The sequence below is a fragment of the Pleurodeles waltl genome, unplaced genomic scaffold (assembly GCF_031143425.1).
Source record: "Pleurodeles waltl isolate 20211129_DDA unplaced genomic scaffold, aPleWal1.hap1.20221129 scaffold_70, whole genome shotgun sequence".
Lineage (NCBI taxonomy): Eukaryota > Metazoa > Chordata > Amphibia > Caudata > Salamandridae > Pleurodeles > Pleurodeles waltl.
In genome coordinates, this window is record NW_027150391.1 from 1,584,797 (window position 1) to 1,611,017 (window position 26,221).

Below are 26,221 nucleotides of genomic sequence, written 5' to 3' on the forward strand. Positions count from 1 at the left end.
ATCACTTATGGCTAAAATATCTCTAGTGGATTTTCCTCTACGGAAAGTCAACATGGGTCTACATGGAAGATCCCTTCCTATCACAGGGTCATTTTTCAGGAGCTGCCAATGCTTGTTCAAAATTGCCCTCACTTTCAAATATGTACTATTGTACATAGATATAAATCTATGTTCGGAAGTCGATTTTGCTTTTGTAGAAGGTTTATTGAAAAGTAACTTTTCTCTCTTCACTGCCTCAACATTGTTGCATGCATTCACCAAAGTTTGCGCCTTATATCCTCCTTATATCCTCTTCTTTTCAATCTCCGCAACAATATCAGTTTCTCCTTATTATACATTTTGTACATGCTATAAATTCTTTTGGTTCTGAGTAACTCCTCATAAGGTATGCTTTCAATTAATGCTGAGGGGTGGAAACTGGATGCGTGTAGAATGATATTCCCTGCACTGGGTTTTCTATATAGCACTGTCTCAAGTTTCTGATATACCACACACACCTTCACATCAAGGAACTCAATATAGATATATAGATATATATATATATATACATATATATACATATATATATATATATATATATATATATATATATATATATATATATATATATATATATATATATATATATATATATATATGTGTGTGTGTTTACATTACCTACTGGCAGTAGCTAGTTATAGTTAAGACCATTTTTTCCATTGACAGAGTGTTTTTTGTTTTGCAGTAACTTTGGCGTCGCTTGACAAATCTTTGCAAAAGTTTCAAAATGTATGCTTTTGTCAGTACAGCTGCTGTGTTGAAAGTTTCAAGGCGATTTGTCAAACCGGGGCTTAGGAAAAGGGGGATCCTAAAACACTTTTCCCCATTCTATGTCAATGGATTTTTCAAACTTTTTAAACAAAACTACAGCCCGAACTGTTGGACAGAATTACACCAAATTTGGTAAAGAGCTAGCTCTTGGTGTAAATCCCTTCAGTCATTTTGGAGATATTAAAGGTAAAAAAATGTAGATAACCAGGGACAAGGATCCTCCGTAGAGCCAGCTGTCCCCGTGCTGACATCTTATTGGCTGCCAACAGTTCAACAAGGAAGTTTTGGCAGCCATCAAAAAGTGTAAGAAAAAGGAAAAGGGGCCAGGGTAGGGTCACCCTGAGCCCCTAGCCTTGGTCTAGGGGACCCATAAGGACCCAGCCAGGGCTAAAAAGCATGTTATTTTTTTAATCTCAGAAACATCAGCAGATCCGGAGCTGTGGATTTTCCCAAGATTTAAAAAAAGGGTAGTCTCCCACCATTTTCTTTGACCCCAAGGGGGGCAGATCCAGGGGGCGTTGAGAAAGGAGGGAGGCACATGGGGCCCTCCTCCTTCGGCGTGTATTAGCTCCAGGGACCACCAACTCCCCAGGTTATTATACAAATATATGTGGGCCGTGCCAACCCCCTACCCTACGGACCACTACCTCCCTGGGGCAAAATGTTTATTTTATACGAGGGGGGGCCTCCCCCAAAGCCCTGGGGTCCGCAACCTCCCCAGGGCTAAATACCACATTTGTGTGGGGGGTCCCACATGGGCCCCCTGTAGTCCCAGGGACCGCCACCTCCACGGGGCATGTTAGTACAATAGAAGGGACCAGATGGCCACCCCGCATCGCTAGGGACCGCCACCTCCCTAGGGCTATTTACTTAAACTAAGGCAGGGGTCGCACAGCCCCCCACAGCCCAGGGGACCGCCACCTCCCAGAGGGTGCAAAAAAAAGAATGAAGGGTGTATGTTGTAGACCCCAGCCCCAGAGACCACCACCTCCCCAGGGCAAATTCAACATTGAAGGGGAGCCATGCCACCCCCCTTGTGGAGCCACGGATGTCCCTGGGAACCGCCACCCCCCCAGGGCTGGCTCCTTCTATGTCCTGGGGTCCTGCTATGTCCCAGGGGGCCCACTCTGGAAATAGCTGTTAGTTCAGACTTGGGGAGTGCTTTGTCAGTTCCTACCAAGCCAGTGCAAACACTCTGCTTCCTGTGGGCGAGAGTTGTCAAACAGCAGAGGATTCCTCTGTTTCCCTGCCCACAGACATGTGGGCAGGGAAACCTAGGAAACATCTTTAGCAGCTCCTTGTCTGCAAAAGCAATGCCGGCTCCTGCAGGAGGTGGGGAGCTGGCTGGGACCGTGGGGGCCTTCAGGCTCCCACCACGGTCCCATTGCACACTGAGTGCTCTGTGGGGCACCCAGGACTGATGGTCGGGCCGTGGGGGATGGGGTCCCAGGGGCCGAGATCGGCCTGAGGAGGGGTGCCGTGAGACCCCTCTCACAAGTAATTTTTTTCTATTTAGGCTGGGTCCCGGGTAATAGGGTTCCTAGGCCCAAAATCTTCTGGGGGAGGGGAGACCACGCAGTCCCCCTCCCTCCAAAAGGTTAAATATTAAAAGGTCAGGCCAAGAGGAATGGGGGTCCCTGGGCTCAGATCGGCTGGTGAGGGGGCAGTGCGCCTTCCCAAGGAAATATACTGGCCCCCGGGGGATGGGTTCCCCAGGATTGAAATCGGCCAGGGGAGGGGGGCCACATGGCCTCTCTTCCCCACAGTGGACATTTACCCAACAAGGCAGCCCTTACTCAGGGCTAAACGAACAATTAATGCAGGAGCCGAGTGGCTCCCCCGCAGCCCCAGGGACCACCACCTCCCCTGGGCTGAATAGAGATAACGAAGGGGCCAATTGCAGGCCTCTGGCCAAGGGGACTGCCACCTACCGAGGCAATATTAAATGTGCGCCCCCCCCTTGTGGAGCCAATAATGTCCCTGGGAAACAGCACTCCCCCAGGGCCGGCTCCTGTTATGTCCAGGGGGTGCTCACCCATAGGACATAGCTATTTGCTGTGACTTGTCTGGAGCTGTCACTATAAAGGTAAAAAAGTTATTTCAAGTAACTATAACTTTTTTAACTGAAAGTCATTTTAATTACTATATATTAATCCAACCACCGACAGGCGCAGGCTTCACTGTGCGTGGTGGAAGTTGGCCACAGAACCTGGCCTGTGGCAAGGCCCTGCAGCCAACCCCCTATAACCACCAAACCCCATGCCATGCACAGCCTTCAGCCATGGACAGTGGGGTTGACCACAGAGACTGGCCTGTTGGAGACCTTATTGCCCACGGCTGATGAAAGTTGTTATGTTGTCTCTGAGTACTAAATTCGGAAATTCAGTAGAGCGCACCTGTGTGTGCATGGGGGCAGGGCTTTAAGTGGGATGAAAAAAGTGAGGGGTCTCTAAAAGGGGCATGGACTATGTAATTAAGGGTGTAACTTAAATGTGTAAACTGGATTTCTGTGATTCACATAGTGTGCCACCTGAACTGCAATTTGGTACATTCCTGAGTTTTCTTTTATTGCATCCACATAAATAATACAAAATCAGACATACACCTAAAACCAGCCATAAATATTAGATTTGTCAATGGTTGTTAGATGCACAAGCCTTGAATTTAGTGCAGCACCCCCAGAAATAATCATGCTGGAGTTTAGAAGATAAATAAGCAATAAAGATGTATACAAATGTTGTCTTTGCCCTGTCACATTTGCTGCCCTTTCAAAGACAAAGGTCCATTATCAGGCTATATCTTCTGACAAATTGCTCCTTATTAGTAAACTGTTGTGCACTTTTATTTCTCTCACTGCACAGTGAGAGGATTTTGTAGAAGTGATCCAGTTCACAATCCTGCCAGGGTACAGGAAAGGAAAGGCTGTAGCATCTCAGTTTTGTTTCTAACACACAATAACATTTAAACATCAGGAATTTAACTATATACACACAATTCAAATTACATCCGCATTTAGGAAAGGACAAGTGTTGCACTTTTTTGTAAATCTGAAGTGTGATGGAAACAAAGATTTTGATCGGATGAAAACAGATCAATACACTTTACTTGACGATGTGCAAATAAATGTTCAATGAAACCCATTGAAAACATTATTGATTTTGTGCTATATAGTTTTACCAGTATTTGCATGTCTATGCAAATTCAGAGCTAATTTCAACTGAAAACGTGCTGCCGGTAAATGACACTGCAGTACCATTCCAATGCTCCAAAATGCGCCACCACCACATACCACACCCTTACCACTCTCTAGCAAATTGGACATGATACATTTGTTGCTGTTAGAAATGGGGTCTTTGGTTGGCAGTCATGTTACACCCTGTCCAAGCAAGTACCCTCACTCTAGTGAGGGTAAAGGAGAATCACCCTCAGTTGACCCCTGCTCACCCCCTTGGTATCTTGGCACAAGCAGGTAGGCTTAACTTCAGAGTCTAGGTGTAAAGTATTTGTACCAACACACACAGTAACTCAGTGAAAACACTACACTAGTCAAATTATTAATTTTAAAAGCAAAAGAGTCTTAAATCCTTGAGAACACAGTAAAAACACTGTTAGCTTTGAAAAGTACCTGGGTAGCGTCAAAATAACACGCACGGGCAAGTGTGCGTCATAAAAGGCTAGAGATGCGTTTATTTCTTACCTGCAAGCGAGACTGTGCGTTGTTCTCCTCTTCCGGTCGGGTCAGCGTGCATCGTTTTTCCTCTACGCAGAAGAGCGATGATGCGTTGGTCCAGGCAAGCACTCGGGTCCGGGCAGGCTTCGCGTTGTTTTTCCACGCCCAGCAAGGTTTGCGGCAAAAATCCTGCCACACAGTATGAGCAAAACCAAACTATGTGGGTTGCGACGTAATCAGGCTCCGTCAGGGTGTGTTGCGCGTCGTTTCTCCAGCTGCATGTGTCGATCTTCCAGCAGCAATGCAGGTGGAGCGTCAATTTCAGCCACAAAGCCAGCGGTGCATCGTTTCTCAGCCCCGTCTCGGAAGGTGCGTCAAAATTTTCCCTGCACGGCAGTCTGTGCATGGATTTTCAGTCTTGGTCTGCCAGCTTCACCTTTCAAGGCCCCAGAAACTGTAGAGGGCACCACTTGGCAGGACAGGAGTCTCAACAGAGAGTCCAGGTGCTGGCAGGAGAAGTCTTTGATGGTCCTCAGACTTCAACAACACGAGGCAAGCTCAGGACAAGCCCTTGGAGTTTTCTTCACAAGCAGGAATGCACAACAAAGTCCATTCTCTGTCCCCTTGCACAGGCAGAAGCAGCAACTGCAGGATAGCTCCACAAAGCACAAACACAGGCAGGGCAGCACTTCTCCTCAGCTCTTCAACTCTTCTCCAGGCAGAAGTTCCTCTTGATTTCCAGAAGTGATCTAAAGTCTGTGGTTTTGGGTGCTCTTGTTATACCCATGTTGGCCTTTGAATAGGCTTACTTCAAAGGAAAGTCTCTCTTATTTGCGAAATCCTGCCTTGCCCAGACCATGCCCCAGACACACGCCACGGGGTTGGAGACGGCATTGTGTGAGGGCAGGCACAGCCCTGTCAGGTGTAAGTGACCACTCCTCCCCTCCCTCCTAGCACAGATGGCTCATCAGGATATGCAGGCTACAACCCAGCTCTCTTTGTGTCACTGTCTAGAGCGAGGTGCAAACAGCCCAACTGTCAAACTGACCCAGACAGGGAATCCACAAACAGGCAGTCTGAAAACCAACTTTACTAAAAGATGTATTTTTAAATTGGGAGCTCAGAGACCCCAAACTTCACATGTCTATCTGCTCCCAAATGGAATATACGCTTTAATCATCTTTAAAGGCAGCCCCCATGTTAACCTATGAGAGAGATAGGCCTTGCAACAGTGAAAAACAAATTTGGCAGTATTTCCCTGTCAGGACATATAGAACACATTAGTATATATCCTACATACACTCCACCCGCCCATGGGGCTACCTAGGGCCTACCTTAGGGGTGTCTTACCTGTAAGAAAAGGGAAGGTTTAGGCCTGGCACATGGGTACACTTGCCAAGTCGAATTGGCAGTTAAAATCTGCACACACAGACACTGCAGTGGCAGGTCTGAGCCATGTTTACAGGGCTACTAATGTGGGTGGCACAACCAGTGCTGCAGGCGCACTAGTAGCATTTGATTTACAGGCCCTGGGCACCTCTAGTGCACTGTACTAGGGACTTACCAATAAATCAAATATGCCAATCATGGAAATCCAACTACACATACATTTTACATAGGAGCACTTGCACTTTAGCACTGGATAGCAGTGGTAAAGTGCCCAGAGTAACAAAAACAGCAAGAACAGAGTCCAGCACACATCAACAACCTGGGAAACAGAGGCAAAAAGTTAGGAGAGACCACGCCAAGGATGCCAAGTCCAAAAGCTGCACTATTTGTTTCATACGAAAATTGGATTTTTCAGAATCCGTATGAGTTTAGTGATATAGTATTAATGCAGCACCCCTACTCTAAACCTTGTTCCAGCACCACTGGTTAGCTGTTCAAGATAAATGAGCAACACCTGGAGGCAACTCAGTTCAAAGTGTGCACTATACAAGAATAATATGCTACATGAAAAAAACAGCAACGCATCATGGAACTAACAAAACTCTTAGGTGCTGTACAATTAAGTACAACATGTGAAATGTAAACAGGAATCAAATCGTTGACATGGATTACCTTAACATTTTTGACCTTCCTTGTTCAGAAATCAATGACTGTTTTTGCTTGTAAAGCTTAAGATATGAATATAGCAGGCACCTGTTTCAATGATAGTTTATAATTACTACCTTGTCCAAGGCCCAGAGGGACCTGGACCACTTAAAGCCCTGCTTGCTGTGTGGTGCTGTCTACCTATTCTATGTGTGGAACATGCTCGCAGTACTATTCCCTGACCTATAACTATTCCACATTTGTAAGGAAGTGTGTACTGTCACTGACTGTCCAGTATCTGTTTTATGAGTGAGAGAAGCTTGTAGGGCACCCTAACCTATTCTTCTTGTGTGAGAGAAGCTTGCAGTGCACATAGCACCTATTCTTCTTGTATGACGAAAGCTTGCATTGCGCTCCCACCTATTCTTCTTGTATGTAGCAGCTATTCTTCTTGTGTGAGCGAAGCTTGCAGTGCACATAGCACCTATTTTTCTTATGTGAGAGAAGCTTGCAGTGCATGTAGCACCTATGCTTCTTCTGTGAGAGAAGCTTGCAGTGCACGCTCACCTATTCTTCTTGTGCGAGAGAAGCGTGCAGTGCACAGTCACCTATTCTACTTCTTCTGTGAGAGAAGCTTGCAGAGCATGTAGCACCTACTCTTATTGTGTGAGAGAAGCTTGCAGTGGACGTCGCACCTATTCTTCTTGTGTGAGAGAAGCTTGCTGTGCATGTAGCATCTATTCTTGTGTGAGAGAAGCTTGCAGTGCACGCTCACCTATTCTTCTTGCGTGAGAGAAGCTTGCAGTGCACAGTCACCTATTCTACTTCTTGTGTGAAGGAAGCTTGCAGTGCACGTATCACCTAATCTTCTTCTTGTGTGAGAGAAGCTTGCAGATCACGCTCACTGAAGCTTGCAGTGCACGCTCGCCTATTCTTCTTGTATAAGAGAAGCTTGCAGTGCACGCTCACCTATTCTTCTTGTGTGAGAGAAGCTTGCAGAGCACGTAGCACCTATTCTTATTGTCTGAGAGAAGCTTGCAGTGGACGTCGCACCTATTCTTCTTGTGTGAGACCAGCTTGCAGTGCACATATCACCTATTTTTCGTGTGACAGAAGCTTAACCTGCAGCCGCACCTAAGTGTAATTGATCTGCAATTATTAGCGGAGCTAGAAAGTCAGGACTATTACCTTTTACACAGATAGCATTCTATTACTATATGTCCTGCAGGGCAGATCTTCCTTCCTTGCTCACAATTCTCAGTTCTTATTACTCCCTATAGGCAGACATTGCGGTTTAGACAGAAAATAAAATGTTCAGTTTCTCCAGGTGGTGAAAGGGTTAAAGAAATATACATTAAAACGTTACAACAAGAATTGTCACAAAAATAATAGGCTTGAAAACCCCACACCATTCTGTACAGGTTGGTGTACGTGTCAACGCTCTTCAGCTGGTTCCATGGTGTAATGGTTAGCACTCTGGACTTTGAATCCAGCGATCCGAGTTCAAATCTCGGTGGGACCAAGTACGTTTTGCATTAAGAGTCTGTTGTCAGAACATCTTTTTGGGCACTAATTTAAAGTCTGTAAACCAATAAAAAGACTTCCAGACTATGTTCTAATGATTTGTGTTGTATACATTTCTTTATTTACCGAAGCTGGGGAACTTCTTGAGGTCACCCAAACACTATGTGTGTCCTTTGCTTTTTCCTACATTGACTCTTTTTAAGTGCGTGCTATCGACCCATTCATTCTCGTTCCGAAATATCACGAACTTTAGTTATTATTTTTTAATTAAGAAGGCGCACCTAGCCCGGAGAAGGACAACGGGGCTGCTCCGTGAATGTTCATTCTCATCGCATTTTACTTGCAAACCGTGTTCTCCGGACCTGATCTATTTCCCATTAGTAATTCTATCGCAATCACTTTAAAGATTTGAAATGTGTACACGTAAACACAACCTTAAAACAATAACAAAAAAGTTGACTACAAAGATATCCTCACTGGGATCCGTTAGTTCTGATGCAAATCTTAGAAACTTTCATAATTTACAAAGTACGTCAAGAAACAACAATTCTTGCTTGAAATTGCTTTACACTTATTATGGATTCGCCACTCCAAACGCCGAGCCCTTAGTAGCAGCTGTAAAGTATTCTAAACGGACTTCATGTCACGTACTGACTGCACACACTGCCTTGCCTTCTGGTCACTGCTAGACACGCCACGTTACAAAGTTTACATCTGTGAGCTCAGCAAACTTTTGCGTCCATGCATTACCTAGATTAAAAATCCAACTATAGAAATAAAATACTATAAATTGTAAATTACATTAATCCCCCACTGTCACAATGACAACTATTCTAAAAGTGTTTCCGCCCGGTTTCGAACCGGGGACCTTTCGCGTGTGAGGCGAACGTGATAACCACTACACTACGGAAACTTCAGTAATAGCATTTGAGAAAGTGCTCTGTCTTTACTATTCCGAGAGTTCTGGAGTGGTTGAAGATGAGGATGAGTCTGTGATTAGGTGAAAGAATGAGTGGATGAATGGATGCTCGAGTGAGAGTGTAGGTTGATGACTGCATGAATGGATGGAAGGGTCCAGGACAATATTTGGGAGTAAAGGCTGGATGGCGAGGTTAAGGCAGGGTGAGAGCGGTGGCCATGTACATGGTAGGATTAGAGAACAGAATAATGATTGAGTGTGTAGATGGAAGACTTAGTGGATGTGTTGCTAGATAAATTATCTGCACGAGTTTTTGGCATAAATAAAAATGTAAATACACAAAAAGTGGTTTGGATCAAGCACATGCAGCCTTTGCTTCCTTGAAGTGTCATTGGAACATCATTATCAGTTCAAGAAGCAAAATAACACCAGGTGACAATGGTCTTAACATAACTACCAAGTTTACCAGGTCCTCAAATGATGAACTCCTCCAGTCCTGGTTGTTTCTTTGAATTCTGGGACTTGTAGTCCTTGTTTATAATGGAATAATCAAGAATTCAAGTTCAGGAATTCAAGGAAAAAAGCATGGACTAGAGCAGCCCATCACATACTGACCACTTTATAATAACATGTACCACATAATAAAACAGTGCTATAGGCACCGTCACATACAAAGCATCAGCAATTGGGTAATTGGTTGAAAAGGGGTGCAAACCCCACTAAGGCATCAAATAAAATCCTTGTCACGATGAACAACAGAAGCCACTAAAGTAGCCTGTGCTTACCTCTCTGGTACACTGGTACAAAAGTAGTCAGGCTTAACTTTGAAGCAAAGTGTAAAGTATTTATGCAGCACTCAAACAGTAATAAACTGAAAACAAAACACAATAAAAATCCCAAATCAATTGTGAAAAATAGAATACATTTTAATGAATACAATGACACCATAGCAGCAGAAATCCATTCAGTAAAATCAGAGATATGCATTTTCAAAGTTTTGAGTAAGTAAAGGTCTTAAAAGCAGAAAGCGCCACTTGTGGTCATCTGGTTGTGCTACACATGGGGAAGTCACAAGTTCAGGCCGACCAAGATGGAGCACAAGTCTGATATCGGGACCAGGTTAGTTCCGCTGAAAAAATTACCTTCTCAAGTGTGGTGCAAAGAGTTTAGTTCACAGTGGAGAAAGCCATGAGGAGCAGGTAGAGTGTTGTACATGGTTCTGTAGCACGAAGAGCTTTCCTGGCGTCATGGATGGTCATTGCTGGAGCTTCACGTTGGCGGTCACCGCAGACTGCTGTTGATGTAGCATGAGGTGTAGATCTTTCATTGCCAGTTGTCGCTGGCAGACACAGTACTGCAAATAGTCTAGTCCACTAGAGTTTCACATTGGTGGTCATCATTGGTGGCAAAGTCTCGGTGCGAACAGGTTTGTTCGTGAACGTGAAGAGCCTAAACCTTCAGGATTTCTCCTTTCTTCATGGGAGGAGCTCAACTTATGGCAGCCAAGGGTCCAGGACCTGCAGAGGCACCTCTTGGGGATCAGGAAGTCAATCCAACAAAGGCCAGCAGGGCTCAGACAGGTCCACGCATGCGAAGTTGCAGTACGTCAGCTGGACAGTTGCAGTGAGTACTGCACTTATTAAATGTAATAAGGTAACCCAGGGAGGGAGGCGTTATCAAAATTAAAAATGACTTGAGGAGATTTTTACTGCAAGGACATGTAAAGCGTAAGTACACATGTCCTACTTTTTAAATACCATGCACCCTGCCCTACGAGCAATTAGACCCTACCTTAGGGGAGACTTATACGTATTATGCTGCACTGGCAGGCTAGAGACATATTTTAGTGGGTTGCACACTCAGTGCTGCGGGACCATGAGGATCATTTAATTTACATGCCTTGTGTAGACGTAGTACCATTTACTACAGACTTACTAGTAAACTTAATGTGCCAGCTAGGTGTAGTCTAATTTTACCATGTCAGAAGGAGATAGCACAAACACTTTAGCACTGGTTAGCAGTGTACAGCGGCCTAAAGGTCATCAAAACGAGGTTAACAAAGAAAGGGAGTGTAGTGAAGACTCTACACATGAGGAGGTTTCAAGGTAAGTTTATTATGAGTAGGCAGAGGCACAGCGCTCTGCCTCTACTCAGCTGACTTCCAACCGTCGATCTATTACATACTCATCCTAACTCTATAGCAACCTTCCATTGCCTGCCTATGACATTAATACGCTTTTTTGACAGACGTCAAACACTAGACACCTCCCTCCTCATAATAGAAAAAAATACTTTCCTATAATAAAATATAATATTTACAATACTACTGCTGTCTACCATGTAGAATTTATGACACTATGTAATATAGACCTATCTAATTGTTCTATACAATGTGTAACACAACATCATTTAAAATATATATCTAATAACCCTAGATGACTGTATTGACATCATTTATACTTTGGGACGTCTTGTAACTCTTCTTGATCTCTCTTCCACATTCCTACTCAAAACAGTCTCTCGAACGTTTTGAACTCTCATTAGTTATTACTACATTTCCTCTAGAACTCTCATCTTCCCGTTCTCTGTGGTTAACGCCTCGGAACGACACATCACCCCCTTGCTCTGGATCATCATTCACACAAAGTCATCTGTGGGTCCTATCATCCATCCTTCCAGAAGTGTTGAAATTTCCTTCAGAACAAGGTGCCACTCTTTTGCCATTCCAGCATCTTCCATCTTTCATCAGTACTGAGTTCTTCATGACACCCGCGATCTGTTGAGGATCCAAAACTGCACTATCACCTTTAGAGATTGTTCCAAGATTTTTCAATCTTACCCACTGTTGAACTTTAATGTTTGCCTGTTTAATTCCATATTTTTCATTGTATATTTTTTTTGTATTTATCATGTTTTTGCATAAGGTTTTCCTTAACCTTCTTAGATGACCATTCTACATTGCTGGAAGACATTAACCAATCCAGATTCCATTTTGATCTAGATCTCCTCCCCCTCATTAGCTCAAAAGGAGAACATCTAGTGGGATTGATTTCTGTAATTCTGTAAGACCACAAGGTTTTCACAACTTGCACTTCCCATTGGATATCATTCCTACATGCCAATGGAATGGAACCCTAAAAACTCTATCAAAATGTTCCAACATACCGTTTCCGCTGGGATTGTACAGTGACGTGGTTCTAAGCAAAATTCAACATTCATCTAGGTTTTTTTCATTTTGTGTGACATGAATTGTACACTGTTATCACTAACAATTATGGCAGGAGTCAAAAACACCTCTTCAAAGAACTTGTGTACAGTGTTGGTGACTAATCTTTGAATGATCAAGGAAATGTAGCTCACACCTAGGTCTGCCCCCTCAGTTATCCTGCTAGTAAGTTAGGCACCAACTGGGGTAGGGGGGGAGCTGCCCTCAGAACTGGTTTGGAGTGACCACATGAGATTTGCACATTATCATAGCCACACCTCCGGATCGGTACAAGAGGTTCAACACAGCAGAAGAACAGATTTTAGACAGAGAGGTGCACTGTGGGATAGTTCACAGTAAAACACACAGGAACTGCAGCTGAAGAGGGTAGAGTCATGCCTGGGAACCTTTACCACATGTATTATGGAGTGGCCAGGAGTTTACGCCCCCCACCTCCCGTCGTAGATGGACTCTTGCTCTAGGCAAGACTGCTGGTTTAAGGATGGCAGTACTTATGTTTGTGGGTGACTATGCCAATCCTACAAGTTGCAACTGTCATCCCAACCCTCCCGGCTCACAAGCAGCACCTCACCAAAAACCCAAACAGTAAAAGGCAATTTGTGGCAGCCTTTACGCATGGACTCAAGAGTGTGACTTCTGAGGGAGTGTGGTGGTTAAACAGAGATTACTCCTTTCTCACATGAACAACATGTCTCAATCAAACACATGCAATGAAGGAGATGCAGTAAGGTTTCAATAGGTTTTATTTCAATAAAACTACAATCTGCTATAATCTGCTATAAATTGCATGGGCTGCAATGATTAGGATAATGAATAATGCAAGAATCAGAATGGTAAAGACACAAGTCATTAACACAAAGACCCCCACTATCTTGCAATTACATGAAGTGACATGAAATGTTTAATATGTTTTAGTACCCTAATAATGTAAACCTAATCTCTAACCTAGAAGAGAGCAAGGCGTGTTAAACCTAATCTGCCAATGCCATGTCCATGAGAAGAGCCCCCCAACCCTTGTTACCTTGGAATGAGGTCTCTAGCTCAGACTCCATAGGGACAGGAAGACTGGGTCAGCGTCAAGGCGATGTGCAGCATCGATAGCAACAATGGCATCTTGTCGAAATCCGTCTGACTATCTGTCTAACAGAGGTGCATTTACTCTGATCTGCCCAGACCCCTGACGTAGGTCTGTTCCCAAACAATAGATAACAAGACATGCTTGGGATAGTAATTTATGTAAACAATTCCCTCAAAGGAGTGAAGAGGGAAAGTACCTAATGTGAACACCTACAGTTTGTTTATCTTTGTCTCTTGATATTGACGCCTTAGTGCGATGGCACTGATAACTTGAAACTAAAACATAGGCCTAACTAAAAACAAGGCAGCCATTTTAAAAGATTTAATTAAATAAATGTGCTAAAACAGAGCCTAAGCAGTGCAAGCTAAGTAGGGTACGAGTCTGCAAGCCAAAGGCTAAGCTAACTCCTGTTTCTAATTAAAGCAAACTAGGATTCACTACACCCTCCCCATTGCCTGTAACAAGTATGACGCCATAAATTTGATGTCACCAAAGGTGAATGAATCCAATGCTAAAAAGTGCTCTGGGCTAAAAGCATAAAAACTAGGTAAAAATCACATTTAAAAACGTGTTAAAAAATCAATAGCTAAAAAACATACAAAGAGATAGAATGTTGAACAAGCACAGTAGGCCAAAGTAAGGGCAATAAATGGAAACTTTGAATTTGGTATTATAACCCAGTCATCAAATCTTTGTAACAATCGTCATGATCTAGGATTCACTACACCCCCAGATAAACAAGCTGGCACTGGGCATAAATGTGGCCCCTCGCACCCTCTTCAGAAAACTGCTGGACTTGTGGAAGAAAAAAGAAGGACTGCATCTGCTGTTGTGACCAGTGAGGAGAACACTATGCTTGGACCTGCTCCCACGTATAGCTGATAGCTATTTCACTGGGTCCTGCCTGGTCCTTTTATCTGAATCGTATTCCAAACCTTACTTTTGTCAAAGTTTTGCGTGACCAGTTGCTCATGGTAGCTATTGTGTGCTTTTTGCCTTTAAATTTAATTCAAACTTAAAAAGAAAAATTATCAAGTTCCCCTTATTGGATCTTTGTTGCTTTTGTGTTATTTTGTTCATTAAGATATTCTCAATTTTTATGAATTGGAGTGTGAATTTTATTGTGTCACATTTTTTATTTTTTTTATGTTTTGGTTACTTGTAAGCGATTATACATTTTCCTAAGTTAAGCCTGTTGGCTTTGTGCCATAGCTTCCAGGGGTTGAGTTCAGGAGTAAATAACTGAAACCTTTACTGGACCTAACAAGAATAGTGGCATTATTACTTCTGGTCGACTACCATCCACCCCAAGTAATATGCAACTTTCTCACAATAATTATTAAAGTATAGACTTAGGTGCTTTCAGAGTGCACATCCCTTTGTAATTTAGCATGATGCAGATTTAGTAAACAGCTCTGAGAAATATCTCCTTTTCGCCAGAATAAAATGATTTTCCCAATTCTGCAGCACACCTGGAAGGTACATGCTCAAATAGAATTGAATGATGTTGCAAGTCTGGCTCACTAATATGCCTTTATCCTAGACCTTCACAGTGTTTAACTATGGCTAAAAAGGCCAAAGGATGGAGGCAACGTCTCCAGGGTTGCAACTGGCCAGTTTTTGTCTGGCATGGGCAGTGTTTTCATGTATAAACCAGAAGATAAATTGGGTTAAAGGAACAAACACTGATATTTTTCTATGTTTTCCATAGTATGACAAGGACTGATTTGTATATGACTAATCCTCCTCTGTAGCACAATAGGCAAAACAATGAGGGCCTAGAATTATTATTAAAATAACTATCAGGGGCCCTAATTACATCAAGCATTCTACTGCTTACATTGTTCTTCTCAGTGAATCTTACTCAATGCAGTGGTGATGCCAGATGTGGGTTCTGGAGCTCACTGTGTCTTAGAACACAATTTACACGTCACAGATCATTCTTCATAACACAGATAATTCTGGGGTTGTTTGGGTTTCCATTGAGTAGGGACATGACAAGACATGAATGGACTGTTCATTTCTTGGCAGAACCAAGAGTGGGTTTACATAATGAGTCAGAAAAACTTCCTTAGATATAGCTATATAGAATATAAAATCCTTGAGTTGCAGCCAAAAATAAAAACTCTGAAATTGGATCCCTGCAGACTATAAAGACAATGGTGATGTGTATGATATCAAATAAAGAACAGAATTTATCAGCATACCTGCCACATATACAACTAAAATAGGAAAGTAAAGAAAAGCTACTGCTCTGATTGTACCTCACAAGCAGTTACTCTGTCCTGAGAGTTATTGCATATTGAATCAGCATTATAGTCTCCTTCTTCTTCCTCAGCTAATTTACAGCATTCCGAACATCAATGTGATAAATTTAAATTCCCCTTCAACAAGATTAAACTCATGCATGATATCACCCAGGCAGAATGAAATACCTACACCTGAACACCTTTCTATGACAAATCACAACATCCAACCTGTGAGTATTTTCAACTCTTTCACATCAATTAATGAGGCTATTCTTGATGCTGCTTTTACAAACTGTTTTCAGACTGCCTTAAGCCCAGCTAAGTTCAGGAAACTTTTGTTTCCTTCTCTCAAAACTCACCTGCTGGTCTTTTTAAACTAGCCTTCACATGTAGGTATTTTCCACATCATGTGGAAAAATGCCACTGTGAAATCCATTAAAAAACACATACCCTCGCACCCCTGCCATGCACAGTGTTTGCTTAGAAGCAATCAACCCTATGCAACTCACTGCCTAAGGCAGGGCTTTGAAGGTTAAAGGGGCAACACTAAATATATACATTTAGGGGGGCTGCACGGGCCGCCCTGATCCCAGGAACCACCATCTTCTGAGGGCTACATAATAAAAATAGTTAGGGGGCTATGAGGACTGTCTCTGGGACTTGGGGACCACCACCTCCTCAGGGCTACATTAAAGAAATATAAGAGTGGGTTGCGTGGACACCCACAGACCCCAGGGACCACCACCTCGCTAGGGCTACATTCATTAAACATAAGGGTGTCAGCGCAGACCCCCGGGCCCTGGGGACCACCACCTCCTCACGGTTACATTTATTAAGTATAAGGGGAGTCCACACGGACCCAGGGACCACCACGTCCCGAGCCTAAGTTTATTAAGTATAAGGTGGGCCCCAGGCCTCTGGGACCACCACCTCCCTGTGGCAACATACTTCATTTAAAATGGGAGCGGGCACATGGCACCAATCCCTGGGTCACTTTTGGCACCAGGAACCTCATTCCCCGGGGCACGGTAACATCCTCCTGGGTGCCCTGGCCGTACCTAGAGCACCCACTATCCACTATTCATAGATGGTGCCTGTGCGGGGGGGGAGCTCAAGGCCCTGTGGTCCCAGCTGGCTTCCCGCCTCCTGAGGGAACCGGAATTGCTCCTGGGTGCAAGGAGCTGCTAAAACTGTAGCTCCCTGCATGCGAGAGCAATCTTTTCATCTCTTTCTCAATTCACTGCTAATTACCCCAGGTATTACAGCAGTCATGAAAACTTCTATAATAAAATAAAAAGACACCAAATTTTGCGGATGCTCCTGAGCTCAATACTGCAGCCCAGGCATGGGTCCGGCAACACATCCAACATAAACACACAGTATCCGATAGCCACAATATGCCTAAGCATGGCAGAGGTTCCTCAAAAGTGCTTAATGGCGGCTTCTCCTCAATGCGTTTCAGACCAGCCGGGCCTTTATCATTAGTAAAATGGCAATTCACCCACCGCCTCATAAATGTGTAAGCAGCATAAAACATAGATGAGGATCAAACATAAAATGTTCATAAACATTGATGAAGGACAAAACGAATTCACTGTTTAAAGATATACAAATATGGGTGCCATCTTACAGTGGCTGTGCAAAGTACATTAATATTAATAAATGTTGAAATCATCCTAATACCTCATGCAAATCTTAGTACTCCCTAACAATGTTAAGTAGTACATCAAAACCCCTGTTCTAAATAAATAGCACAAACAGGGCAACAGTTAAACCTGAGTCTGCAAGAAAGTCAACGAACTTTCAATTTAACGAATTGAATGCATCTCATATATCATTGCTCATCAGTACAGTGTTCATGAATGTCATCAAAAAAGTACAAGATCAATGGTCAAGCCCCACAAAATAATTGATGAAGCATAAAACACTGTAATTAAGGTCATGCCTATGCTAAAAGAGAAAATATAAACCACCATAACACATAGCGACAAGCATCATATGGTCAAATTAATAAGATGAATAAAGTAAAGACTCGCCCATGTGGTTTACTTGCAGGAACACAGACACTTGAGTGAACACACCCCTCTAGTCTACATAAAAATCATAGAGTACACATAACGTTGTAACAGTACCATGCCATGTGAATATATGTGTGCCTGAACTGAAATATTTTTTAAGCAAGTTTGGGGAGACTTTTTTTTTAATTGAATCTTTTTTTTTATTGAAAATATATGTTTTGTGTTGCTACTACCTCGTTTTTAACCAAAACCGCTTGCCGCCCACCATTACCATAATATGAGTGAGCGGTCTAGTTTTTTTGGGGGGGCGAAAGGAGGGCCTAGATAAGAAGCAAGCTGGCACAACTGCACTCTACATACCGGTAATGCCTGAACTGAAATATTTTTGCATAGAGTTTGGGGGGAACTTGTCTTTAAAAAGTGAATCTTGTATTAACTAAAATATTTGTTTTGTGTTGCTGCTACCTCATGTTTAACCAAAACTGCTTGATGGCCACCATTAAGGTCATAGTAGTGAGTAGTCTAGTTGTTTGGGGAGGGGAATAGAGGGGCTCTAAAAGAAGCAAGTTGGTGCACCAAAGGCAAGCAATGTAGGAGGCTGGACTGGCTTGTAGTGAGCACCTAGGGGTACTTGCACCTTGCACCAGGCCCAGTTATCCCTTATTAGTGTAGAGGGGTGTCTAGCAGCATAGGCTGATAGATAATGGTAGCTTAGCAGAGCAGCTTAGGCTGAACTAGGAGACGAGTGAAGCTCCTACAGTACCACAAGTGTCATATGCACAATATCATAAGAAAACACAATACACAGATATACTAAAAATAAAGGTACTTTGTTTTTATGACAATATGCCAAAGGTATCTCAGTGAGTACCCTCAGTATGAGGATAGCAAATATACACAAGATATATGTACACAATACCAAAATATGCAGTAATAGTATTAGAAAACAGTGCAAACAATGTATAGTTACAATAGGATGCAATGGAGACACATAGGGATAGGGGCAACACAAACCATATACTCCAAAAGTGGAATGCGAACCACGAATGGACCCCAAACCTATGTGACCTTGTAGAGGGTCGCTGGGACTATTAGAAAATAGTACGGGTTAGAAAAATAGCCCACCCCAAGACCCTGAAAAGTGAGTGCAAAGTGCACTAAAGTTCCCCAAAGGACATAGAAGTCGTGATAGGGGAATTCTGCAGGAAAGACACAAACCAGCAATGCAACAACGATGGATTTCCAGTCGAGGGTACCTGTGGAACAAGGGGACCAAGTCCAAAAGTCACAAGCAAGTCGGAGATGGGCAGATGCCCAGGAAATGCCAGCTGTGGGTGCAAAGATGCTGCTACTGGACAGTAGAAGCGTAGGTTTCTGCAAGAACGACAAGGGCTAGAGACTTCCCCTTTGGAGGACGGATCCGTCACGCCGTGGAGAGTCGTGCAGAAGTATTTTCCCGCCAAAAGACCGCCAACAAGCCTTGCTAGCTGCAAATCGTGCGGTAATGGTTTTTGGATGCTGCTGTGGCCCAGGAGGGACCAGGATGTCGCCAATTGCGTCAGGGGACAGAGGGGGCGTCGAGCAAGGCAAGGAGCCCTCTCAGCAGCAGGCAGCACCCGCAGAAGTGCCAGAAACAGGCACTACAAGGATGCGTGAAACAGTGCTCACCCGAAGTCGCACAAAGGAGTCCCACATCGCCGGAGAACAACTTAGGAGGTCGTGCAATGCAGGTTAGAGTGCCGTGGACCCAGGCTGGACTGTGCACAAAGGATTTCCGCCGGAAGTGCACGGAGGCCGGAGTAGCTGCAAAAGTCGCGGTTCCCAGCAATGCAGTCTGGCGTGGGGAGGCAAGGACTTACCTCCACCAAACTTGGACTGAAGAGTCACTGGACTGTGGGAGTCACTTGGACAGAGTTGCTGGATTCAAGGGACCTCGCTCGTCGTGCTGAGAGGAGACCCAAGGTACCGGTGATGCAGTTCTTTGGTGCCTGCGGTTGCAGGGGGAAGATTCCGTCGACCCACGGGAGATTTCTTCGGAGCTTCTAGTGCAGAGAGGAGGCAGACTACCCCCACAGCATGCACCACCAGGAAAGCAGTCGAGAAGGTGGCTGGATCAGCGTTACAGAGTTGCAGTAGTCGTCTTTGCTACTATGTTGCAGTTTTGCAGGTTTCCAGCGCGGTCAGCAGTCGATTCCTTGGCAGAAGGTGAAGAGAGAGATGCAGAGGAACTTGGATGAGCTCTTGCATTCGTTATCTAAGGAATCCCAAGAGACAGAGACCCTAAATAGCCAGAAAAGAGGGTTTGGCTACCTAGGAGAGAGGATAGGCTAGCAACACCTGAAGGAGCCTATCAGAAGGAGTCTCTGACGTCACCTGGTGGCACTGGCCACTCAGAGCAGTCCAGTGTGCCAGCAGCACCTCTGTTTCCAAGATGGCAGAGGTCTGGAGCACACTGGAGGAGCTCTGGGCACCTCCCAGGGGAGGTACAGGTCAGGGGAGTGTTCACTCCCCTTTCCTTTGTCCAGTTTCGCGCCAGAGCAGGGCTGAGGGGTCCCTGAACCGGTGTAGACTGGCTTATGCAGAAATGGGCACCAAATGTGCCCATGAAAGCATTTCCAGAGGCTGGGGGAGGCTACTCCTCCCCTGCCTTCACACCATTTTCCAAAGGGAGAGGGTGTAACACCCTCTCTCAGAGGAAGTCCTTTGTTCTGCCATCCTGGGCCAAGCCTGGCTGGACCCCAGGAGGGCAGAAACCTGTCTGAGGGGTTGGCAGCAGCAGCAGCTGCAGTGAAACCCCAGGAAAGGCAGTTTGGCAGTAACAGGGTCTGTGCTACAGACCACTGGGATCATGGGATTGTGCCAACCATGCCAGGATGGCATAGAGGGGGCAATTCCATGATCATAGACATGTTACATGGCCATATTCGGAGTTACCATTGTAAAGCTACATATAGGTAGTGACCTATATGTAGTGCACACGTGTAATGGTGTCCCCGCACTCACAAAGTCTGGGGAATTGGCCCTGAACAATGTGGGGGCACCTTGGCTAGTGCCAGGGTGCCCACACACTAAGTAACTGTGCACCTAACCTTTACCAGGTAAAGGTTAGACATATAGGTGACTTATAAGTTACTTAAGTGCAGTGTAAAATGGCTGTGAAATAACGTGGACGTTATTTCACTCAGGCTGCAGTGGCAGGCCTGTGTAAGAATTGTCAGAGCTCCCTATGGGTGGCAAAAGAAATGCTGCAGCCCATAGGGATCTCCTGGAACCCCAATACCCTGGGTACCTCAGTACCATATACTAGGGAATTATAAGGGTGTTCCAGTAAGCCAATGTAAATTGGTAAAATTGGTCACTAGCCTGTTAGTGACAATTTGAAAGAAATGAGAGAGCATAACCACTGAGGTTCTGGATAGCAGAGCCTCAGTGAGACAGTTAGGCACCACACAGGGAACACATACATATAGGCCACAAACTTATGAGCACTGGGGTCCTGACTAGCAGGGTCCCAGTGACACATAACAAACATACTGAAAACATAGGGTTTTCACTATGAGCACTGGGCCCTGGCAAGCAGGATCCCAGTGAGGCAGTGAAAACACCCTGACATACACTCACAAATAGGCCAAAAGTGGGGGTAACAAGGCTAGAAAGAGGCTACTTTCTCACAAAGCCCCTCTACACCCATCTGCAAACCATCCATGCCCAGCGCCATTCATGCTGCCGGTCCAGATTCAGGAACGAAGAGGCAACGGCACAGAACCGCCTACTCAAGTAAAGAGTTACTTATGCGCCTACCAAATTCAATTACGGAAAGTTAATAGGCAGGTTTATTAAAAGTGTGCACTCAGTCTCTGTCTACTAGCAAAGAACCATCTGTCTGGAAGAAAGCCTTAGTTACACCACTGCTGAAGAAGCCAATGGCGGACGTGAACGACCGCAGTAACTATCGCCCAATTTCTCTGCTTCCTTATCTAGTAAAAGTTGTGGAGAAGTATGTCAGCAATAAATTATCTAGCTATCTGGAAAACATAATATTTTGGAGAATGAAGAAACAGGCTTCAGACCAGCACTTGGCACAGAAACAGTGTTGATTGTGGCCTTGGATGAACTGAGGGTGATGGCTGACAGAGGTCAAGTTGCAGCTCTGATACCATTAGATCTGTCAGCTTCATTTGATACTATTAACCAACTACACTAATCCTCAGACTAAAAGAGATAGGGGTGAAAGGAACCTTCTTGGTGTGGATTAAATTCTAATTAAATATCATGGGATCTCGTTTGTAAACTATGGGTATAATTCGCAGTTAATTCTGTCCTTAGGCAAAAAACAGCCATACCCCGATAGAATGACCTCACACTTGCCTAAAAGAGATGGCTAGTCGGCTTAGGAAGAACTCACTAAAGTTTAATGGAGGTAAAACAGAGTTCTTATGCTGCTCTCCCTTCAAAAAGCCTTATCTGCTCCTGAGTAATTTCTGACCCTAGATAAGCTCAGAGAATCTTAAAACAGCTCAGACAGTATGAAATTTGGGACTATATGTGGATGAGAAATAATCCATGGAAACCCATATCAACAAAATGCAGCCACATAGTTTGGACTGCAGAGAAGTCTTAGAAAAATAAGCTCCACTACTACCCCAGACAGTCAGAAAATGAGTGGTACAATGCACTGTCTTAGTAGAATTGACTATAGCAATGCAGTCCTACTGGGAGCATCAGAGTACTTAATCAGGAGGTTATATAGGGTTCAAACAAAAGCATCAAAATGTGCATTGAACAAATCAAGATATGACTCTGCTTCAAGTGCCCTGAGAGAGCTACATTGGCTTCCAGTCAGAGAGAGAATTGTTTTTAAATCATTGTCTGTGGCCTATAAGGCCGGGTCCTGTGCTGCTACAAAGGAAATTCAGCCACTACAGGCCTCAGAGTAGCCTACGGTCCTCATCGGTCAAATTGGTCTGTGTGCCAAGGTTCAGGAATTGGATTTTCTTCAATTTCTCAGAAACTACTAAACGGATATACTATTGCTGCTCAAAATCCTTATGGAAAAATGCATGGGGAAAAGGTGTTTTGGGACCGCCCCTTTTTCTCTGCCCCCGCTTGACGGATCACCCTGAAACTTTCTAGACAGCAGCTGAGGTGAGTGTCTATTTTTTGGGAAAATATTGTGAAGTTTCATCAACCAGTGTCAAAGATACAAGTAAAAAAATGCTTTTTCTATAGAAACTAGGTCCTAACTATAACTACCTAGTGGCAAACGCCATGAGGTAATGTGTGTGTGTGTACATATATATATATGTACACACACACACACACATTTACGAGGCTACTCAGAAAATGGACAGGCCAGAAATGGAGATAAGACTAAACCCTTTAGTCCATCTCTACGACTATTCATATTATAGTGGAAGGGGAACGACTAAAGCACAGTTGTATCCACATTAGTCTCTGATCTTGCCTTTCCACCACATGGTTAGATGGGTTGAAGGTCACACATCTTGGCCCAGATTTAAGAGGTCCTAGCGCCTCCTTGTGCCACATTAGCACCATATTTACAGAGTGGCACAATGCATGCATTGCACCACTTTGTAACCCCTTGCACCACATTATGCCTGCGCCAGGCATAATGTATGCAAGGGGGCATTCCCCCGTTAGGGGGACCGCAGAAATGGTGCAGTGGAATCTAAGAGATTCCACTGCACCATTTTTAGCGGCTATTTTTAACGCCTGCACAGAGCAGGCGTTAAAAGGGGGCATACAATTGTTTTCAATGGGTCCCTAAGTACTCTGCAGGATTAGCTCCAACATTTTGGTGTTAATCCTGCACAGTACTTCAATAGCATCAAAAATGTTGACGCTATTGCCACTACCCTGCACCACGGTGCGCTGTATATATGAAATATTTTGCATACACGGTTGTGGTGGGGGGCGCTATGGGGCGCAAGAAAAGAGTCGATGCACTGGTTGCAGTGCTACTTTTCATTAAATTCGGGCCTTTGTCCTTTCTGCTATCCTGGCGTTTACCCACTGCATGCTTGAGGGGTGCTTTTAGAGCTGGATGGGCTGCCATGAAGCAACTTTGCCCCCCATGGAATCTGTCTAGTCTTCACACCCTGCAGTGAGGAGCTGCTTTAAACATGTTTGCCAGGGTTGAGCTTTGTTTTCTGTCTGGCCCCGCACATTTCATAAAAATAAAAAAAATTGTGCTCACTGCTACCAGTGATTTCCCGGTTACACTTTGCGTCACCCCAGCATACGGTGAAAATGTGGGAGTCACTGGTGGTGAGGCAGGCTCCAGGCTCCTCCCTCCCCCAGCGCCCCACCCCCTCCCTGCTCTCCTACATCTCAGGTCTAGTTGCAAGCGCTATGTTTCTTTGCACCTGCTAATTACCATGTGCGATAAAGCGCGCACTCTTCGTTGCAGTAGTTATCAGATTGCACAGGGTCTCGCAGGCGCCTTGAGGGGCAGGCTTCAGGGGAAGCGCTGGGGACAGACCGTGCTTGCACGTGGGGGCAGCGCTGGAGTGAAAATGCACTCACTGTTGCATTCCGTCGTGACTCACACAGTGAAACGCCGCTCAGTGACTGGTTCCAGCTTTAGTTTGTGAAACGACTGCTGTCCTGTCATCAACATCTCCGTGGATCTACCATGCGTGAGAAATGTGTTTCTATAAGTATGTCCTGTGGTGTGGGCACATTTGTATGTCAGTTGTCATAGAGACTGAGTACGTCCATATCATGGATACCAGGATGGCCGAGTGGTTAAGGCGTTGGACTTAAGATCCAATGGACATGTGTCCGCGTGGGTTCGAACCCCACTTCTGGTAGAGATATTTTATTCTTGCCCACCTACTAATGTTATTTGTTGCTTAATTATCTCACTGCTATCTTTTTACTCACTGTACCCACGATAAACGCAAGAAGTGAGCTTATTTTATCTGAAACAAATAATATTTCGTTTTGTCTTTTGAGTCCGGGAAATAAGGCGTAGCGCCTCCTGGTGGCTGTCGGCGAGGAACACCTACGGGACCATTTTTGTTTTGCAGAATTTTCAAGTCTATATCAGTCCCACTAAGGCCCCTGCTCTCCGCATCCGGGGCGAGCCTCCGCTGTGGGTTAAAATGTGCACCGGAAGCTATTCCCGGGGTCTCACAAGCCTGACCCCTGGAACTTGCAGTCTTGTTTTCGTTCAAAATTAATTCTCTAACAGTGACGTGTACTGTGTTGAAACATGCTTCAGGGCGCCAGCTTCATGCAAACGTTTACTATGAAGTGGTAGAAAAATCAAATTAAATAATTGTTGTAACTTACTTCTAAAGGGCGTTAAAAATCCCAAACACGTTTAATTTAAAAAAAAAAAAACTAAACTAAATATTTAGTAAAAAAAAATGAGGTCGCAGGTTAAAAAGTTTAAAATCACATGAACATTAAAAGCCCCCAGTCCTCGATAAGCTAAGCGTGCATGGCAGTATCAGCCACCCACACCAGATCTACTCAGAGTACACTTCGTAAAGTCAGACACACGATAAGCAGCGACTTCAGAGGACCTTTTATAGCGTTCTTGTTATTTTTTAATGTGTTTTCCATTTGCAAAATATCCCATAAAATAAGAGAGATTTAAAAATCCGTGTTGATGTGACAGCGAAAAAATTACGTGCGCCAGCCGGGAATCGAACCCGGGTCGCAAGAATGGGAATCTTGCATGATACCCCTACACCACTGGCGCCTATGAAAGTCACGGCAACATTGTTTCTTATGAGACTCACTGGGCGGACAGGCACCTCCCCAAAAACATTTTCATGTGGAGTTTTTTCATATGCAACATTGTTGAAAGGAATATCTTACTTTTTTTCAAGTAAAACAGAGTTGTGCGCTCAGGAAGGAACTCAGTTCTTGTTGAAACTTATTTTGAAAACACACAAAGAAGTACCAGAAGTTGACTCGGAGCTGTAATTGGTCACTAAACCTTTAGCCAATTAACTCTACTGGCGCCAAGGAGAACCGATGCAAGCTACAATTGACCATATTTACAAGAAAATGGCACATCACTAATGATACGCCACTTTTCTTGCAGCCCCCTTGCGTCCCCTAACGCCACCATGGTAGCGCTGTATTTACAATACGGTGCACCATGGCCCATGTTAGGGGCCTCAGTTTTAAGGCTGTTGTAATGCTATACTGGCTTGCGTAAAACAAATGACGCTAATCCAGTATAGTGTTAACAGGCCCTTTGAAATCAATGGGAGCCTCATTTCAATACCTGCTTAAGCAGGCGTTAAAAATGGCGCTAGAAATGGCACAATGGAATCCTGTATATTCCATTGCGCCATGTTTAGCGCCCCCTAATGAGGGAACGCCCCCTTTGCATAGATCATGCATATATTATGAATGATGTGACGCAAAGGGTTTACAAGGTGGCGCAAACCCAGTTTGCGCCACCTTGTAAAGATGGCATTATGGTAGTGGCCCGTTAACGTCACATTTGCGATAAAAATGTTGCTTCAAATATGGACGCAAGGGCCTTGGAAATCTGGCCCGTTGTTTCATATGAGATCTACTGGGAGGACAATTTCTCTCCCACGTTTTAGTCGAAGATTTTTCACATTCGTGACAAAGGCGTGCAGTCCTTGTAGAGGTATTTCTAGCCATGAGGTGTATAAAAATTGGGCGGGTTGAATGGCTTTGTC

At 44.3% G+C, this 26,221-nt stretch overlaps 4 non-coding genes across 4 annotated transcripts; 2 read left to right on the forward strand and 2 right to left on the reverse strand.

The window, feature by feature from the left end:
• The first annotated feature begins 7,964 nt into the window (after positions 1–7,964).
• TRNAQ-UUG (transfer RNA glutamine (anticodon UUG)) lies at positions 7,965–8,036 on the forward strand. The gene has a single exon. It is a non-coding gene; the product is annotated as a tRNA-Gln (tRNA).
• Positions 8,037–8,878: 842 nt separating this feature from the next.
• TRNAV-CAC (transfer RNA valine (anticodon CAC)) lies at positions 8,879–8,951 on the reverse strand. Its single transcript has one exon. It is a non-coding gene; the product is annotated as a tRNA-Val (tRNA).
• Positions 8,952–24,278: 15,327 nt separating this feature from the next.
• Positions 24,279–24,361, forward strand: TRNAL-UAA (transfer RNA leucine (anticodon UAA)). Its single transcript has one exon. It is a non-coding gene; the product is annotated as a tRNA-Leu (tRNA).
• Positions 24,362–25,189: 828 nt separating this feature from the next.
• Positions 25,190–25,260, reverse strand: TRNAG-CCC (transfer RNA glycine (anticodon CCC)). Its single transcript has one exon. It is a non-coding gene; the product is annotated as a tRNA-Gly (tRNA).
• Between the last annotated feature and the right edge of the window lie 961 nt (positions 25,261–26,221).